General features: G+C 42.0%; 1 protein-coding gene and 1 long non-coding RNA gene across 7 annotated transcripts in view; one reads left to right on the top strand and one right to left on the bottom strand.

Moving 5' to 3' along the window:
- The window catches only part of SV2B (synaptic vesicle glycoprotein 2B), a 188,974-nt gene that overhangs the window by 51,274 nt on the left and 118,974 nt on the right, over positions 1-18,726 (bottom strand).
- Positions 494-10,951, top strand: LOC106999288 (uncharacterized). The gene is made up of 3 exons (XR_001446088.3): positions 494-632; positions 1,449-1,520; positions 10,814-10,951. It is a non-coding gene; the product is annotated as an uncharacterized LOC106999288 (long non-coding RNA).

Raw genomic sequence — 18,726 nt, 5'->3', positions numbered from 1 at the left:
CTCTCAGCTCAGGGCAAACCACAGCACAGCAGAAGAGCAAAACCACCCCTCCTGGAAGTTCTAGATTCTGAATGTGTCTAATAGGCCCAGAGGTGAGGGTCTATAGGCAGATCGGAGAGTCTGAGAGACAGAAGCCCCTTGCTTCAGCAACATTGTGTAAGGACAGAGCCTTAAATCAGGAAGAGGTTCTCTCTCCAACTATATACAGGAGAAACTGAAGACTTTGCCTGGCAGCCTAGAGACTTTATCATCACAGGAGATGGATAGCCAAGATGAAACCATGAGACAACATTCTGGGCCAAGCAGTGAGCAATGAGGAGACCCAGACCTCAGGGTCCTGGCTGTGTCTTTGGTGAGTAGAGACATATCCACAGCCACAGTGGGAGCAGCTGCAACAGAAAGGATTTAAGACATTAGGGAGGTTTCTGACTGGGGCTCACCCTAGCCTTGGGGCAAACGAGTATCTGTCACTTTCCTTAATCTTCTCTCAAGCGAAAAAGAAGAGGCATTAAGAAAGATTCCCTGAGGATACTGCAAGAACACTGAAATTGCCTTGTTTGCATACCACTACACTAGAGATGTTTCAGAAAAGCCGCTTCCCTTTTGGTACCTCCTATCCAGAATGACTCCAGGTAAGACGGGTGAGAGGAGGTGTCATCTGGGCCAGTGGAGGTATGACATCTCTAATAGCTCTCCTGGGCACTGTGGGCATCTCAAATAGGATCATAACCCAATGAGGCTCAGTGATGCCTCTGCCATTTCACTTAAGACCAAGTTGTGGTCTTTTCTAGAGAGTGGAATATTGTGTCTGATGAGATATAGGAGTAGTCCAGGGGTCTCACAAGAGGGCAAAAGCAGAAGCCAACAGGGCCCAGGCAGGTTGTACAAATGGGTGATACTTCCAGGCATCCCTAATAGGGAGTGTGGTGACTGAGGAATACATGTCCATCTAAAGGGAGCAGCCACCACCTAACTTCAGCCAACTGCTACGTTACAGAAGATAGACCCTATTCCTACGGTTTCAAAAAGAACCAGAAATCTAGATTGCTAAATAAAATCTCTGAGTTTTAAAACACTACTAGCCAAACAGTAGTCTCACCTACTATTTGAGAACCCTGTGTGACAGAGATTTGTGCAGGCTTGAATAGTATGTTTAGAAAATAAGTATTCATATTAAAAAAAAAAATAGGCAACTCCGGGGTCAAATCTCTTAATCCTATGACAGTTACTGTTAATCTGCTATTGACCCTTTTATCAAGTATTGAGCAACCCCTGGATACTGATGTCCTATGCTCTCTCCCACTTCAGAGTCTTCATACTGCTCTTTCCTCTATCTAGAATGTTCTTTGTTCACATCTTTGCATGGCTGGCTCCTTCTCATATTTCAGGCAAAATCTTAAAGAGGCCTTCACTGACCATCCATCCTCAACAGCCTCTCTCTCCAACAGGTGGAATCGTAAAGACCAGTTAGCAGGCCACCACGTGTGTTTCAAGTGAATGACACTGATGACTTGGACCAGGTGGGTAGGTAGAGGAAAGTGGTAAGAAGTGGCTGGATTCTGGGTGCATTTTAAAGGTGGTGTCTAGAGGAAGGGTGGTAATGAAAGCAGACAATGAACATGATCCCTGAAGAAGTGAGTGGCAATACACAAGAAATTCAAGGACTGAGCACTGAGACATTCCAACATTTAAAGGCCAGGAAGATGAAGAGAGACCAGTGATGGAGAACAAGAAGGAGCAGCCAATGGGCAGCTGGAAAACAATGAGACAGAGGTAGCTTAGATGTCCAATAAAGAAAGTGCATCAAGAAGGAGAGAGTGGTCAACAGTTGCAGTTGCTGTAAATAGGTGAATAAGCTGAGGATGAGAGCTGACTGCTGAACTGAGTCAGTGAGGCCAGGAGTGATCTAGACAAGAACAAGTTTCTGAAGAGGGAAGGATTAACTCCTGCTTAAAGATGCAATGTCCTCACTCATTCATCCTACTGAAAGAGGGTTCAAGTGAGAAGAGGAAGTGAGGAACTGGGTTCAGTTAATTTTACCAGAAAGGGAATAGAAAAGACATATGTGGGATCAAGACTGAAGAAATGTGTGGTGTGCTGGTGGGAATGATTCCATAGAGAGAAAAATATTGATGAAGAGGAGTTGCAAAATGATGAGGAAAAGGATTGCAAAAGTGATGTTCTGGGGAGGTGAGAGGGGATGGGATACAGGGAGACCAGTGAGCCTTACAGCTCCTCCACGGTTACAAGAATACAGGGTCAGCACAGAGGCAGCGAGGAAGGTAGGTGTGATAGCAGGAGCTGTGGAAATTCTTCTCTGGTTGCTTCTGTTGTTCTAAGTTCAGGAGGAACTGAGTTTATTAATCCGAGAGTGAAGATGAGGAAGAGATGCTGGAAATTGGAAAATAGTAGATAAGACACAAAATAACTATCGAGGAGAGAGTGAAGGGATGAGGGAAATGAAGGATGATGGCTGGCAGCACAGAGGATCTTCTGGAGGCTCTGGCTCATGAGTTTAGTGAGGCCAGTGGGCAACATTGTATGTTCTGTGTTCCTGACCACCCATATGCAGCAACAGGGTTTAGGGACAGACGGAAGAAAAGTTGGATGCAACCAGGGGTGGGGAACACAGCAGAGTAAGAGAGGTGCAAGGAAGCTGGTGATGTGCACAGGAAGTGACTGTGATTATGGACATGGACATTAAGCTCAGTGAGGAATGTGGTGAGAACAAGGGGGTAATAAGAGATTAAAAGGCTAAAGATTGGAGAGGACTTTAAGGAAATGACAGACCAGGATAATGGAAATCACTTATTAAAATCTCCAAGGACAATAATAGAAATACGGTTGGAATGTGACAGTGATGAACCTGGAACTAAAATTCTCCAGGAATGAGAACACATGGCCCAGGGGTCAGTGGATGACTGCAACCAGAATGTGTAGTAAGTGATAGTCTCTGATGACAAGAGATTCGAATATGAGATCTTTTAGTGAGGAGAGAGGGAGAATGGCCTGGAAATGTCCAGGGGGAGCAAGAAAGAGCAATGGTACAAGAGTGGAGGCTGTAATGGGGCAAAGAGCTAATTTTTGCATCTAAGGCTGCAGGGCTAATTAACATCCTCAGAGGAGAAGGGGGAAACATAGGGGAATGTAGGCATGTACAGTGCCATAGGGGAATGCAAATGTGGGTGGTAAGGGGTGTCCTGGCAGACATGAACCTCTCACGGTGATTGACATACGGGGATAAAGAGCATAATGAAATTAGTCCTGATCTTGGTGGCAAGGCTGGTAGTACTGGGGAGAAAAAATGCTGGGAAGCCTACCAAGAATACATTGAATTCTAGAATCTTCTTACTCCTGGCAGTGGAAAAATGGAAGTCAGACAGAGCCATCTAGTTTTTTGTTTTGTTTTGTTTTGTTTTGTTTTTTGGCTTTTTCTTTACTAAAATGTTGGCTCCATGATGGGACAGGAGGGACTTACACCTCTTGTTCATCAGTAAACAAGCCCGTGAGTAAGTTGACTCTTTAAGGAGCTATTGAATAAAGGAAAAATTAAAAATATACAAATAAGAGCTCATATTTACTGGATCCTAACTGTGTGCCAGGACTGTGATGAGTCCTTTATGTGCTTTATCTTATTTAATCCTCACAATGCTTCTGAAGGCAGGTACTAATATATTTTAATCTCAGATTAAGAAACCAAGGTTAGGGAGGTTAAGTGACTTGTGTAAGATGATAGGGTTAGTGATGTAGCCAAGATAAGAAGTCAAACAGCCTACCTTTAAAAACCTTATGCCTGTGATAGACTCTGCTGGTCACGTTCCCAACAGCCTTTTTCCCTCTTCTTCCTTGCTAAGGGAACCCTGACTTTTGTTCACGTATTAAATGTGTTCAGAGAGATTGCCTCCCAAGACACACTCAACTCTAGGGGATCAATCATAGTTAATTTAAGATGGTCATCTTCATCCACTTCTTCTTGCCAGTAATTAATCTAGGCAAGCCATAAGACTTGGTGGAAACCTGCCAAATGATTGGAAAGTCATTATTGGGGGACATAGAGCTTAGAGCTATGGTGGCCATCTTGTGACCTCAAGGGAACGTAAAGAGAATCGCAGACATGCCAACCTCATGCCCTGACATCAGTGAGTCATTGAACCAACTCTGGTACTACCTACTTTGAAAATTCTTGGTCAATAAATAATGAGTATCTTCATGATTCAAAGCTATTGTTACCAGAAGCCAAATGCACCCTATATACATGCTGCCTCCTAAAAAAGAAACCATGCTAATGAAAGATGATCTGATTGGTTTATTTTTATTATTTTTTTTGTTTTTTTTTGTTTTTTTTTTAATTTATTTATTATTATTATACTTTAAGTTGTAGGGTACATGTGCATAATGTGCAGGTTTGTTACATATGTATACTTGTGCCTTGTTGGTGTGCTGCACCCATCAACTCGTCATTTACATCAGGTATAATTCCCAGTGCAATCCCTCCCCCCTCCCCCCTCCCCCCTCCCCATGATAGGCCCCGGTGTGTGATGTTCCCCTTCCTGAGTCCAAGTGATCTCATTGTTCAATTCCCACCTATGAGTGAGAACATGCGGTGTTTGGTTTTCTGTTCTTGTGATAGTTTGCTAAGAATGATGGTTTCCAGCTGCATCCATGTCCCTACAAAGGACACAAACTCATTCTTTTTTATGGCTGCATAGTATTCCATGGTGTATATGTGCCACATTTTCTTAATCCAATCTGTCACTGATGGACATTTGGGCTGATTCCAAGTCTTTGCTATTGTGAATAGTGCCGCAATAAACATACGTGTGCATGTGTCTTTATAGCAGCATAATTTATAATCCTTTGGGTATATACCCAGTAATGGGATGGCTGGGTCATATGGTACATCTAGTTCTAGATCCTTGAGGAATCGCCATACTGTTTTCCATAATGGTTGAACTAGTTTACAATCCCACCAACAGTGTAAAAGTGTTCCTATTTCTCCACATCCTCTCCAGCACCTGTTGTTTCCTGACTTTTTAATGATCGCCATTCTAACCGGTGTGAGATGGTATCTCATTGTGGTTTTGATTTGCATTTCTCTGATGGCCAGTGATGATGAGAATTTTTTCATGTGTCTGTTGGCTGTATGAATGTCTTCTTTTGAGAAATGTCTGTTCACATCCTTTGCCCACTTTTTGATGGGGTTGTTTGTTTTTTTCTTGTAAATTTGTTTGAGTTCTTTGTAGGTTCTGGATATTAGCCCTTTGTCAGATGAGTAGATTGCAAAAATTTTCTCCCATTCTGTAGGTTGCCTGTTCACTCTGATGGTAGTTTCTTTTGCTGTGCAGAAGCTCTTTAGTTTAATGAGATCCCATTTGTCAATTTTGGCTTTTGCTGCCGTTGCTTTCGGTGTTTTAGACATGAAGTCTTTGCCCATGCCTATGTCCTGAATGGTACTACCTAGGTTTTCCTCTAGGATTTTTATGGTATAAGGTCTAACATTTAAGTCTCTAATCCATCTTGAATTAATTTTCGTATAAGGAGTAAGGAAAGGATCCAGTTTCAGCTTTCTACTTACAGCTAGCCAATTTTCCCAGCACCATTTATTAAATAGGGAGTCCTTTCCCCATTTCTTGTTTCTCTCAGGTTTGTCAAAGATCAGATGGCTGTAGATGTGTGGTATTATTTCTGAGGACTCTGTTCTGTTCCATTGGTCTATATCTCTGTTTTGGTACCAGTACCATGCTGTTTTGGTTACTGTAGCCTTGTAGTATAGTTTGAAGTCAGGTAGCATGATGCCTCCAGCTTTGTTCTTTTGACTTAGGATTGTCTTGGAGATGCAGGCTCTTTTTTGGTTCCATATGAACTTTAAAGCAGTTTTTTCCAAGTCTGTGAAGAAACTCATTGGTAGCTTGATGGGGATGGCATTGAATCTATAAATTACCTTGGGCAGTATGGCCATTTTCATAATATTGATTCTTCCTATCCATGAGCATGGTATGTTCTTCCATTTGTTTGTGTCCTCTTTGATTTCACTGAGCAGTGGTTTGTAGTTCTCCTTGAAGAGGTCCTTTACATCCCTTGTAAGTTGGATTCCTAGGTATTTTATTCTCTTTGAAGCAATTGTGAATGGAAGTTCATTCCTGATTTGGCTCTCTGTTTGTCTGTTACTGGTGTATAAGAATGCTTGTGAATTTTTGCACATTAATTTTGTATCCTGAGACTTTGCTGAAGTTGCTTATCAGCTTAAGGAGATTTTGGGCTGAGACAATGGGGTTTTCTAAATATACAATCATGTCATCTGCAAACAGGGACAATTTGACTTCTTCTTTTCCTAACTGAATACCCTTGATTTCTTTCTCTTGCCTAATTGCCCTAGCCAGAACTTCCAACACTATGTTGAATAGGAGTGGTGAGAGAGGGCATCCCTGTCTTGTGCCAGTTTTCAAAGGGAATTTTTCCAGTTTTTGCCCATTCAGTATGATATTGGCTGTGGGTTTGTCATAGATAGCTCTTATTATTTTGAGGTACGTTCCATCAATACCGAATTTATTGAGCGTTTTTAGCATGAAGGGCTGTTGAATTTTGTCAAAAGCCTTTTCTGCATCTATTGAGATAATCATGTGGTTCTTGTCTTTGGTTCTGTTTATATGCTGGATTATGTTTATTGATTTGCGAATGTTGAACCAGCCTTGCATCCCAAGGATGAAGCCCACTTGATCATGGCGGATAAGCTTTTTGATGTGTTGCTGAATCCGGTTTGCCAGTACTTTATTGAGGATTTTTGCATCGATGTTCATCAGGGATATTGGTCTAAAATTCTCTTTTTTTGTTGTGTCTCTGCCAGGCTTTGGTATCAGGATGATGTTGGCCTCATAAAATGAGTTAGGGAGGATTCCCTCTTTTTCTATTGATTGGAATAGTTTCAGAAGGAATGGTACCAACTCCTCCTTGTACCTCTGGTAGAATTCAGCTGTGAATCCATCTGGTCCTGGACTTTTTTTGGTTGGTAGGCTATTAATTATTGCCTCAATTTCAGAGCCTGCTATTGGTCTATTCAGGGATTCAACTTCTTCCTGGTTTAGTCTTGGAAGAGTGTAAGTGTCCAGGAAATTATCCATTTCTTCTAGATTTTCCAGTTTATTTGCGTAGAGGTGTTTATAGTATTCTCTGATGGTAGTTTGTATTTCTGTGGGGTCGGTGGTGATATCCCCTTTATCATTTTTAATTGCGTCGATTTGATTCTTCTCTCTTTTCTTCCTTATTAGTCTTGCTAGTGGTCTGTCAATTTTGTTGATCTTTTCAAAAAACCAACTCCTGGATTCATTGATTTTTTTGGAGGGTTTTTTTTGTCTCTATCTCCTTCAGTTCTGCTCTGATCTTAGTTATTTCTTGCCTTCTGCTAGCTTTCGAATGTGTTTGCTCTTGCTTCTCTAGTTCTTTTAATTGCGATGTTAGAGTGTCAATTTTAGATCTTTCCTGCTTTCTCTTGTGGGCATTTAGTGCTATAAATTTCCCTGTACACACTGCTTTAAATGTGTCCCAGAGATTCTGGTATGTTGTATCTTTGTTCTCATTGGTTTCAAAGAACATCTTTATTTCTGCCTTCATTTCGTGATGTACCCAGTAGTCATTCAGGAGCAGGTTGTTCAGTTTCCATGTAGTTGAGCGGTTTTGATTGAGTTTCTTAGTCCTGAGTTCTAGTTTGATTGCACTGTGGTCTGAGAGACAGTTTGTTATAATTTCTGTTCTTGTACATTTGCTGAGGAGTGCTTTACTTCCAATTACGTGGTCGATTTTGGAGTAAGTACGATGTGGTGCTGAGAAGAATGTATATTCTGTTGATTTGGGGTGGAGAGTTCTATAGATGTCTATTAGGTCTGCTTGCTGCAGAGATGAGTTCAATTCCTGGATATCCTTGTTAACTTTCTGTCTCGTTGATCTGTCTAATGTTAACAGTGGGGTGTTGAAGTCTCCCATTATTATTGTATGGGAGTCTAAGTCTCTTTGTAAGTCTCTAAGGACTTGCTTGATGAATCTGGGTGCTCCTGTATTGGGTGCATATATATTTAGGATAGTTAGCTCTTCCTATTGAATTGATCCCTTTACCATTATGTAATGGCCTTCTTTGTCTCTTTTGATCTTTGATGGTTTAAAGTCTGTTTTATCAGAGACTAGTATTGCAACCCCCGCTTTTTTTTGTTCTCCATTGGCTTGGTAAATCTTCCTCCATCCCTTTATTTTGAGCCTATGTATGTCTCTGCGTGTGAGATGGGTCTCCTGAATACAGCAGACTGATGGGTCTTGACTCTTTATCCAGTTTGCCAGTCTGTGTCTTTTAATTGGAGCATTTAGTCCATTTACATTTAACGTTAAGATTGTTATGTGTGAACTTGATCCTACCATTATGATATTAAGTGGTTATTTTGCTCGTTAGTTGATGCAGTTTCTTCCTTGCCTCGATGGTCTTTACATTTTGGCATGTTTTTGCAATGGCTGGTACCGGTTGTTCCTTCCCATGTTTAGTGCTTCCTTCAGGGTCTCTTGTAAGGCAGGCCTAGTGGTGACAAAATCTCTAAGCATTTGCTTATCTGTAAAGGATTTTTTTTCTCCTTCACTTATGAAACTTAGTTTGGCTGGATATGAAATTCTGGGTTTAAAATTCTTTTCCTTAAGAATGTTGAATATTGGCCCCCACTCTCTTCTGGCTTGGAGAGTTTCTGCCGAGAGATCTGCTGTTAGTCTGATGGGCTTCCCTTTGTGGGTAACCCGACCTTTCTCTCTGGCTGCCCTTAAGATTTTTTCCTTCATTTCAACTTTGGTGAATCTGGCAATTATGTGTCTTGGGGTTGCTCTTCTCGAGGAGTATCTTTGTGGCGTTCTCTGTATTTCCTGGATTTGAATGTTGGCCTGCCCTACTAGGTTGGGGAAGTTCTCCTGGATGATATCCTGAAGAGTGTTTTCCAACTTGGTTCCATTTTCCCCCTCACTTTCAGGCACCCCAATCAGACGTAGATTTGGTCTTTTTACATAATCCCATACTTCTTGCAGGCTTTGTTCATTTCTTTTTCTTCTTTTTTCTTTTGGTTTCTCTTCTCGCTTCATTTCATTCATTTGATCCTCAATCGCAGATACTCTTTCTTCCAGTTGATCGAGTCGGTTACTGAAGCTTGTGCATTTGTCACGTATTTCTCGTGTCATGGTTTTCATCTCTTTCATTTCGTTTAGGACCTTCTCTGCATTAATTACTCTAGCCATCAATTCTTCCACTTTTTTTTCAAGATTTTTAGTTTCTTTGCACTGGGTACGTAATTCCTCCTTTAGCTCTGAGAAATTTGATGGACTGAAGCCTTCTTCTCTCATCTTGTCAAAGTCATTCTCCGTCCAGCTTTGATCCGTTGCTGGCAATGAGCTGCGCTCCTTTGCCGGGGGAGATGCGCTCTTATTTTTTGAATTTCCAGCTTTTCTGCCCTGCTTTTTCCCCATCTTTGTGGTTTTATCTGCCTCTGGTCTTTGATGATGGTGATGTACCGATGGGGTTTTGGTGTAGGTGTCCTTCCTGTTTGATAGTTTTCCTTCTAACAGTCAGGACCCTCAGCTGTAGGTCTGTTGGAGATTGCTTGAGGTCCATTCCAGACCCTGTTTGCCTGAGTATCAGCAGCAGAGGCTGCAGAAGATAGAATATTTCTGAACAGCGAGTGTACCTGTCTGATTCTTGCTTTGGAAGCTTCCTCTCAGGGGTGTACTCCACCCTGTGAGGTGTGGGGTGTCAGACTGCCCCTAGTGGGGGATGTCTCCCAGTTAGGCTGCTCAGGGGTCAGGGACCCACTTGAGCAGGGAGTCTGTCCCTTCTCAGATCTCAGCCTCCGTGTTGGGAGATCCACTGCTCTCTTCAAAGCTGTCAGACAGAGTCGTTTGCGTCTGCAGAGTTTTCTGCTGCGTTTGTAGAGTTTTCTGCTGCGTTTGTTATTTTACTGTGCCCTGTCCCCAGAGGTGGAGTCTACAGAGACAGGCAGGTTTCCCTGAGCTGCTGTGAGCTCCACCCAGTTCGAGCTTCCCAGCGGCTTTGTTTACCTACTTAAGCCTCAGCAATGGCGGGTGCCCCTCCCCCAGCCTCGCTGCTGCCTTGCCGGTAGATCACAGACTGCTGTGCTAGCAATGAGGGAGGCTCCGTGGGTGTGGGACCCTCTCGGCCAGGTGTGGGATATGATCTCCTGGTGTGCCTGTTTGCTTAAAGCGCAGTATTGGGGTGGGAGTTACCCGATTTTCCAGGTGTTGTGTGTCTCAGTTCCCCTGGCTAGGAAAAGGGATTCCCTTCCCCCTTGCGCTTCCCAGGTGAGGCGATGCCTCGCCCTGCTTCAGCTCTCGCTGGTCGGGCTGCAGCAGCTGACCAGCACCGATCGTCCGGCACTCCCCAGTGAGATGAACCCAGTACCTCAGTTGAAAATGCAGAAATCACCGGTCTTCTGTGTCGCTCGCCCTGGGAGTTGGCAACTGGAGCTGTTCCTATTCGGCCATCTTGCTCCACCCCCCGATCTGATTGGTTTAAATAATCATCACTTAATGAGCAAACAGCAAGAAAACTTGGCAGAGGGGAAAGAATTCTGTGCCAATAGTCAGGAGTCCCAGATTCTGATCTGAGAGTATGTGACCTTGACCAAGTCACTGTCTCCTTGGGGCTCAGTTTCTTCAAGTCAGAAACGAAGGGCCTGCTAGGAGGTCTCCTTCCTTTCTTTCGCTTCTAATATTAAATGGTACTATAATTTTGTAATTCATGCCTTATACCTTATAATCTGTTATCATGTCTCCTTTCAAGGACAAGACTCCCCTTTCTAGGACCCACAGAGAGGTGAGGGAGAGAGAACAAGGCAAGGACAAAACTTCTTTGGACTATTTTCTGCACATCCCCAGCAGAGATTGATGAATGCCTCTGAGTCAGCAAAATCTCCAGTGGTGAAATAGAAAGCGTACACTCTGCACATTCAGGCAGCCCAGGCCAGCCCACACGGAGAAGAGGATGTTCACATCCAGCCTGTTCAGTGGACCCCATGGGGCATGTCAAAGGCTATTTCATTTCCAGGACCTTCTATCACACCCCCTTTCTTCCATCCCTGCTAATATTTGTGACTTTCCAGCTTTCTTCTCTGAAATTAAAATAAATCCTTTGCAAAGTGAAATCAGTTCATCTGAGCTAGTGCTGGTTAAGATTTACAAAATAAAGAGGAAGTTTACACCCACCGGCCTCAAAGAGTCATTTTAGCCGGCAGTCATTAGCTCCACCGAGGACCCTAGTGTTCTCTGTCTGATAGCGTTGCTGGTGGAAGGGATGCGGGAAATTCTTTGTGCTCTGTTGCTCTGCTCCATACTTAGTGACGGATCATCTCTTGGGCCCCTGACACAAAGGATGGCAATGTCACCACTCAGCTCTCTGGCAGCCTCTTCTAGGCTGACAGTCTAGCCTCAGGGATCACTGCAGACCCCTGCAGTTTCCCCTTCCAATGAAATCAGCACCCAGCCTTTTACACCCGCTAGCTAGGACACAAACAACATCCCTCTCTCACCTACGGACATGGGCTGGTACTGACTCCAGCACCCTGATAGAGGCCAATGCCTACTTCACACTTGCATCTTATTGAAGTCATGCATTTTGCATAAAAGTTGTTTAAGGTTTTATGGGTAATGCACACCTGGAAACGTCTTCCAGGGATGGGACAGCAAGGTAAAGGAGAAGCAACAGACTTTGAAGTCAGATATAACTGGACTTTTCAAATCCTAGATCTGTCACTGACTAGTTTCTACAAGTTACTTTACCCTCTTAGAGTCTAGGTTTTCTCATCTGTTAAACAGTGAAAATGATGTTTGCCTTGCAGGTCATTATAAAGGTTAGAAATGGTATAAGATAAGATACCTAGTACAAAATGGATGCAAAGAAAGAGCTTATCAAATTGTAACTCTTGGTAGTGGTGGTAGTGGTATAATTATTATAATTTGCTTTTAAATTAGAAAAAAAGTAACACGTTATACAAGACTGTGTGAAATAATTGATTTATTCATATCAGTTTATTTTGCTTTCTATGAAGAAGTCTGTATGGGAGAAAATAAGCCTTTCAACTTCATTAATATAAAGGAAACCATAGTGACAATGAGTGGCAACACGGGATAGGAAAATCACATTAGGAACTGGAGTCCAGCACTCATCCCTTAAGGTCTCTGAGCAACACTGCCCTCATTGCATAAATACAGACTATCACTCTGCTCATCTCACAGAGTCATTTAAAGATCCAATAAGAGTGATTAAGAAAACCACCGAAAATCTATAAAGCACTGTACAAGATTTTTTAACGCAGTTCCATTTTTCCATGCTACCCAAGATATGTGCAAATATTCCAAACATTATCACAAATACATGAAGGAAGCCACGCGGGGATAGTTCCTACTTTTTATATAGCATGATAAGCAAAAACCCTGACATCTCAGCAGCTCCTACTCATACATAGTCTTTGCATAAACTACCTGGTTCTCTACTCTGGCTGCACAATAGTATCACTAGGGAGCTATTAAAAAATGCATATGCCCATGACTCATCCATAGACATTCTGGCTTAATTATTCTAGAGCAAAGTCTGTAGTTTTTGTCAGCAGCTCCTCAGGTGATTCTATTGGGTAGTCAGGATTCAGGACATTAATCTAGTGCAGTGGTTGTCAACTGGAAGTGATTTTGCCCCCCAGGGGACATTTAGCAACATCTGGAGACATTTTTGGTTGTCACAGCTAGGAACAGGGTGCTACAGGCATTTAGTGAGTAGAGGCCAGGGATGCTGCTAAGCATCCTACAACGCAAAGGATAGCCCCTCAGAACATGGAATTGACCGGCCCAACATGTCAATAGAGCATGACTGAGAGGGCCCACACAGAGGACTCATTCTAAAGAAAGTCAGTAACTGACCATACTGCAGAAAAATAGCTCAGCAAAATTTCTGGTCTCACATGCTCTCCAGAACCTTGTCATTTCCTCCATTAGAAGATGGAGTCTATTTCTTCTCTTCTTGAAATTAAATTGGTTTTTATTACTATCTCAACAAATAGAATTCAAGGAAATAACATGCTTGACTTCCAAGGCAAAGTCACGAAAGGCTTCTGCTTGTCTTTCTCTCTCAAGATCTCTTTCCAAGATCTGCCCCTTTGGAAGCCCTAAGTCAACAGGTTAAAAAAAATCCAGCTACCCTGGAGCGGCCATGTTGGAAAGATTACATTTAGAGATCATATGGAGATGGAGAGAGATGTTCAAAAGAAGCCCCAGCCATCTGTGTCTTCCAGTCTGGGTACCAGATATTTGTGTGGGTGAGCCCTCCGATGATTCTAGCCCCCACCTTCCAGCTGCCCCAGGCAATGTCAAGTTGGACAGAGGCCAGGTGTCTGCCCAGGCTGCAGATTTATAAGCAAAGTAAATGGCCTGGTGGTTTTGGTTCTATGGGGAGTATATGTTTGTTTGCTTGTTTGATATGCAATAATAGATAACCAGAATAAAGTCCCTCATGATTCTATAAAAGATCCATCTCTAAACCCTCTTCATTGGGCCACCAAGGTCAAAAGCTTACATATACTTGTACAGGGAATGAGCTTTATATATTTCCAGCCCACACCCAACTCTGCAACTTCCACCTCCATTCTCAGTAAATATGCCAGTTTACTTAAGAGTTCCTCCCATTCATTTCTGTTGTGCTTTCTGTGGTCTGGAAGATCATATTTTCCAACATGTGGGTCAAGGGTCTTATGAGTCTTTTTTATTCTTGGTGAAGTTTTCCATTGTGGGAGCAAATATAAGTATAAATATAGGTGAATCAATACAAATAAATAAATAAGATATTTTTATTCTGATAATTAGCAAATTGGTAGTTACTAAACATCTTTCATTTACCAGGTCTTCTGGAAGAGTGCACTTAACTGTAGAGGAAAAGCAACTCATTAAAGTCGTTGAAGGTAACATTGCCAAGGGAGATATTCTGCAGGCAAAGTGAACAGAATGTCCTGAGACATCCTTGCTCTAATCAATATTGAAACAACTGAGAAGCTAAAACATCAGGTTTTGCCATTGGATCAGGGGAGCAAGATGAGTACTGACTAAGCATCTACTGTGTGCAGATCCTGAGCAGAGTAGTTAGGGCAGAGAGCAGGGGTAATTTCATTTAATTTTCCCAGCATCCTTGGGAGCTAAGAACCATCCTCTACTGCCCTGTTTTTTCTCTCTCTTTCTGTCTCTCTCTCCTCCCTCTCTTTCTCTGCTTCTCCCTCTCTTTCCAGACATTACTCTTTATTCCCAATAAAACTAAAATCTACACAAGCTCCACATATCTTTGATTCAATCTTGACCAAAATCCAAGTAATAACTCAGAAACCGTAAGTTTTAACAAGGAGTTAATAATTTAAAGTTGTTGACACAGGTGCTTTCGTAATGGGTAGTAGGCTCTCTCCTTTGATGTTTGAATAAGCTGAAAGGCACAAAAAAATAGCAGTAGACAAGTGGGGAAAGCGTCACCTTCAAAGCTAAATCCACACTGAATCTGTATCTCACATGATAAAATGAGTGCTTTGTGTGCAAGACGTTCTCTTCAAGAGATTTTTTTTTTAACTCCAGTGGTTTAATTGTGAAATTGCTCTTAATCTTGAGAGTACGGAGCTTGCTTTTCAGTTGGCTGGCTAGGTGGTTGGTTGGTTGATTGTAGAAAAATTTATTTCTATTCATTGTGCATTAGTTACAGAAAAGTGAATTTACTCATAAGCTTTGTAATAATCAACCCTCTGACTATGAATTCACTGACTGTATTATAATAAACACAACCCGCTGTGTAAAAGTGTAAATCTCTTGACGTTAAGAAGGGTTTTCTTCCTTGCATAAATTGTACAAGAAAATAATGGTGCTTATAGCAGAAATGTTTTTAAGGCCTACATTAAAAACCTCAATTCTTCAAAACACTCAAATGGCCTCTATTGTTACCTCTAAAGACTAGTTTAGGAATTGCATATTTCTTACTCCAATCACATTCTATAGGTTCTCCCACCTCCAGTCTCTCTCCTCGATGATCCTTTCTTCACCAATGTGGCGATTCTGCCAGTTGCTGAGGATGTCTGTTCTAATTATGCATTCCTGAACTGGGGAAATAACCACAGAACAAGTCTGGGGACCCACTGTGAGATGGACCTGAGCTAAAACTCCACTGATACCTGATCACCATAAGCTCCTACTCTGACTGATGGGCCACAGTGATGTTTTCAGTCTCTTGGAATTAGTGTCAGTTCAGAGCAAGTATCTTCAAAAAGTCTGACTATTTTCCTTTCCCTAAGGCACAGTCACCTAGTAAAAGCCCACAGGTCTCTTTGGGGAACACTGGGAGAAAGATTAATGGTATAAATTTTTGGCAGTGTACTGGGGTCCCTCCTCAAGGAGATTCAGCCTCCCTTTCATTCAAGTGGTTCTGGGTCTGTAAACTAGCTCAAGTCTGGGAATTGACCGAGAAGCCATGATGCTCTGTTTCTATATTTCATTAGACTTCTGTTCACTTGACCTAGAACTTTACTCTTATACAGATCAAGTAAGAGTTTAGTAGGCTTCCTTTTTATTTCATTTCTAAAAATGCCACAATTAACTAGCCAGTACCATAGGTCTACACAGGTCAGACCGTTCTGATTTCTGCTTTGCCTCTGCTGTCCACTACAGTAACCACACTCCCCTTGCCTTTGGTGACTGAGTGCCACCACTTGGCCCTTGCACCCTGGGATCCAATTATTCCCACTGCATTTAGGTGTTACAACTCAGTGACTACAGTCCACACTGGAAGGTCTGTCCCAGAGAGCACAGTAATCACAGACCTCTTTAAGGACACTAAGGATCCCCTCAAGAAACCCTCATAGTCATGGTAAAAGATGTGTTCTCTGAACCCTCTCAGTGTGGGTGAGTAGGTCTGAAATGAAAAATCCATCTAAGATGAAAATATTCCTAGGCCTTTCAATCCCTTCCTCTACCATAAACCAACATAGGTCTGGCATTTCAAGTTCATTTACTATGGGCCACATTTTGATCTACATTTCAGCCAACCAATGAAACAAACTGGTAAAGCTGCAACATTAAATGCAGAATTTCTGCTCAGTGGGCCCAAATCAATAAATTTAGCCTGACCCAACTCTATGTTTCTTCCACCAGTATCCCACACCCTTAATATCCATTCCTACACATATTCTCCAGATTTCTGTGTGTGTAAATTAGAAAAATCAAATCATTCTTTTGGAGTGTAGCCACCTCTTCATGGTCCACATGTTGTGCCTCACCTTTAGAGGCCTGATGGGACTTGAGTATAGTTATAGGTCTAGAAGCAAAGAGGGGTGGAGGGGGTGGGTCCTGATGAGAATCAGCAAGTCTTGCAAGGCAACTGCCTCAGGAGAGGCACTCACAGCCTCCTCAGTCACTGCAGAGTTCATCTTGTCTGAATAGGGGCAGAGAGGTTGCTTATATTGGCAAAAAAGACTCCTCAGAATTTAGGGGCTCAGTGTTCCCAGTTTCCTCAGTCTTCCCACACATCCCCATGCTGACTTTCAGGATCTCATTCCTTCCCAGTCAATGTTCTCACTTTAACAGAAGACACCCTGCAAGGCTGGGAATTCAATTTTCACTGTAATTCAGCCACTCACAGAATGAGATTCTGGGTTTGGTTTTCAGCAATCTCAGGAGATAAGGATCTCTTTCAAGGGAAACACAGAAGCTTTCATATCCTTTATGCAGCATTTGAGCTGGGAATTTGAATCCTTGGGCTCATCCATTTCTTTCCCTTCTTTGTCCCGTACCATTAGTGCTACCAGCCAAAGTCATTATACTCATTAGTTTGACAAAAACGTTTGAAGGTATCATGTACTTGGTCACCCAGATTCTTGCCTATTATAAGTATTTGATTAGATGTATCTAGTGATATTTTATGTATCTTCATTGCCACATCACAACATGGACTATCAGTGTTCTCTTTACTCCTAGAAATAGAGTCAAAAGGTTCTTTAACATGGAATCAACATAAGTGCCCATCAACATGGAGATTGGATAAAGAAAAGGTGGTGCATATACACCATGGAATACCACACAGCCATAAAAAAGAACAAAATCATGTTCCTTGCAGCAACATGGATGCAACTGGAGGCCATAATCCTAAGTGAATTAATGCAGGAGTAGAAAACCAAATACTGCATGTTCTCACTTATAAGTGAGAACTAAATGTTGGGTATTCGTGGACATACAGATGGGAATAATAGGCACTGGGGACTACTGGAGAGGAGAAAGGACTGAAAAACAGTTAGGTTCTTTGCTCAATACCTGGGCGATGGGATCCTTTATATCACAAACCTCAGCATCACACAATATATCTATGTAACAAACCTGCACATGTACCCACGGAATCTAAAATAAAAGTTGAAATTAAATTTTAAATGTGAAAAATTCAAAAGGAACTACTGCTATAACAATATATCATGCTCAGAAATAAACTATCTTTAAATCTAATCAGATTAGAAAGACAATTCCAGAAACTCCAGAACCAATGCAGAAAACTCATCCTCAAAATTCTGCTCCTCTAGAAGCACTCTCAGTACCAACATCACTGGGACAGAGTGATCATCCTAAACCACAGGCCCCATCTTATCACCTCCTTCCTCAAAGGCATATTTCATAGCTCCCCATTAAACAGTTCTCCATTGCCAGTGGAATCAACTCCACACTCCTAAACACGGCAATCGCGTATGCCTGCTAAGGGAGCCCTTCATTTTAAGTTTATTCTATTTCTTCTGAGCCTTTTTTTTTTCACAAGAGCATCAAGTAATCAGTCTATCCTGAAGAATTACATGATCTAAACAGTATAAATAAGAAAACTGATATAAATCAAACACAGAAAGAAATACATGGACATTGCCAGTGGTGGATTTCACCATCATGAGTAAGTAGGTATTTACTGAGGACATATTTTGTGCCAGACAAGTGACCCACCCCCCTCCATGCCACCTCCTTCTGAGACACAGAGTGGCTCCTCTTTTCAAGAACTGACAATGAATTTAGGCCTAAACAAAACATGGCTCATAAATCAAATATTCTGCCCTGATGCTTGGCTAGAATTGCATATAAAACAATCACGGGATAATCTTTCATGACAGCAGAGTAATATATCTATCTCTGAGCTGCCATGAAAATTCAGCTCACAATTTATTCTAATGAATCTGCCCCATCTGACATTGCTCTGTTCTTCCGTGCGGCTGGCACAGACACCATGCCCCAGGGGTCAACTGTTAAGTTCTAAATCACTTTCTGAAAGGTATAACTCCCAGAGTCTTTTCACTGCAGATGGCAAGAAACTAACAGCCAATAAAATACACAAGTCGCTGGATCCTTCCAAGAAATCAAAACTCTTCAGGCAAAACATAGAACTCTTGCCTGAAAGGGAAGCTCACATTCATAGGCATGAAGGTAAGGAATAGCCCACAATTCCAGGTTGAGGCACTTATTTGCAATTATGAAAAATTGGTGACGATTTATTAAATGCAGGCAGAAAAGCATGGAGTTGGTTTGTCTTATGTATCGCCAATATTGTCATCCTATAGGCTGGTGCAAAAATAATTGTGGTTTTTGCCATTTAAAAGTAACTCCAGGGAGACAAGGCTCTCACATTCAAAAAATGAATTATCTTTAAATCTAATCAGATTA

This window comes from Macaca mulatta, chromosome 7 (genome assembly GCF_049350105.2).
Source record: "Macaca mulatta isolate MMU2019108-1 chromosome 7, T2T-MMU8v2.0, whole genome shotgun sequence".
NCBI lineage: Eukaryota > Metazoa > Chordata > Mammalia > Primates > Cercopithecidae > Macaca > Macaca mulatta.
The sequence above is the reverse complement of the archived record's forward strand: the minus strand, read 5'-3'. Positions and strand labels throughout refer to the sequence as shown.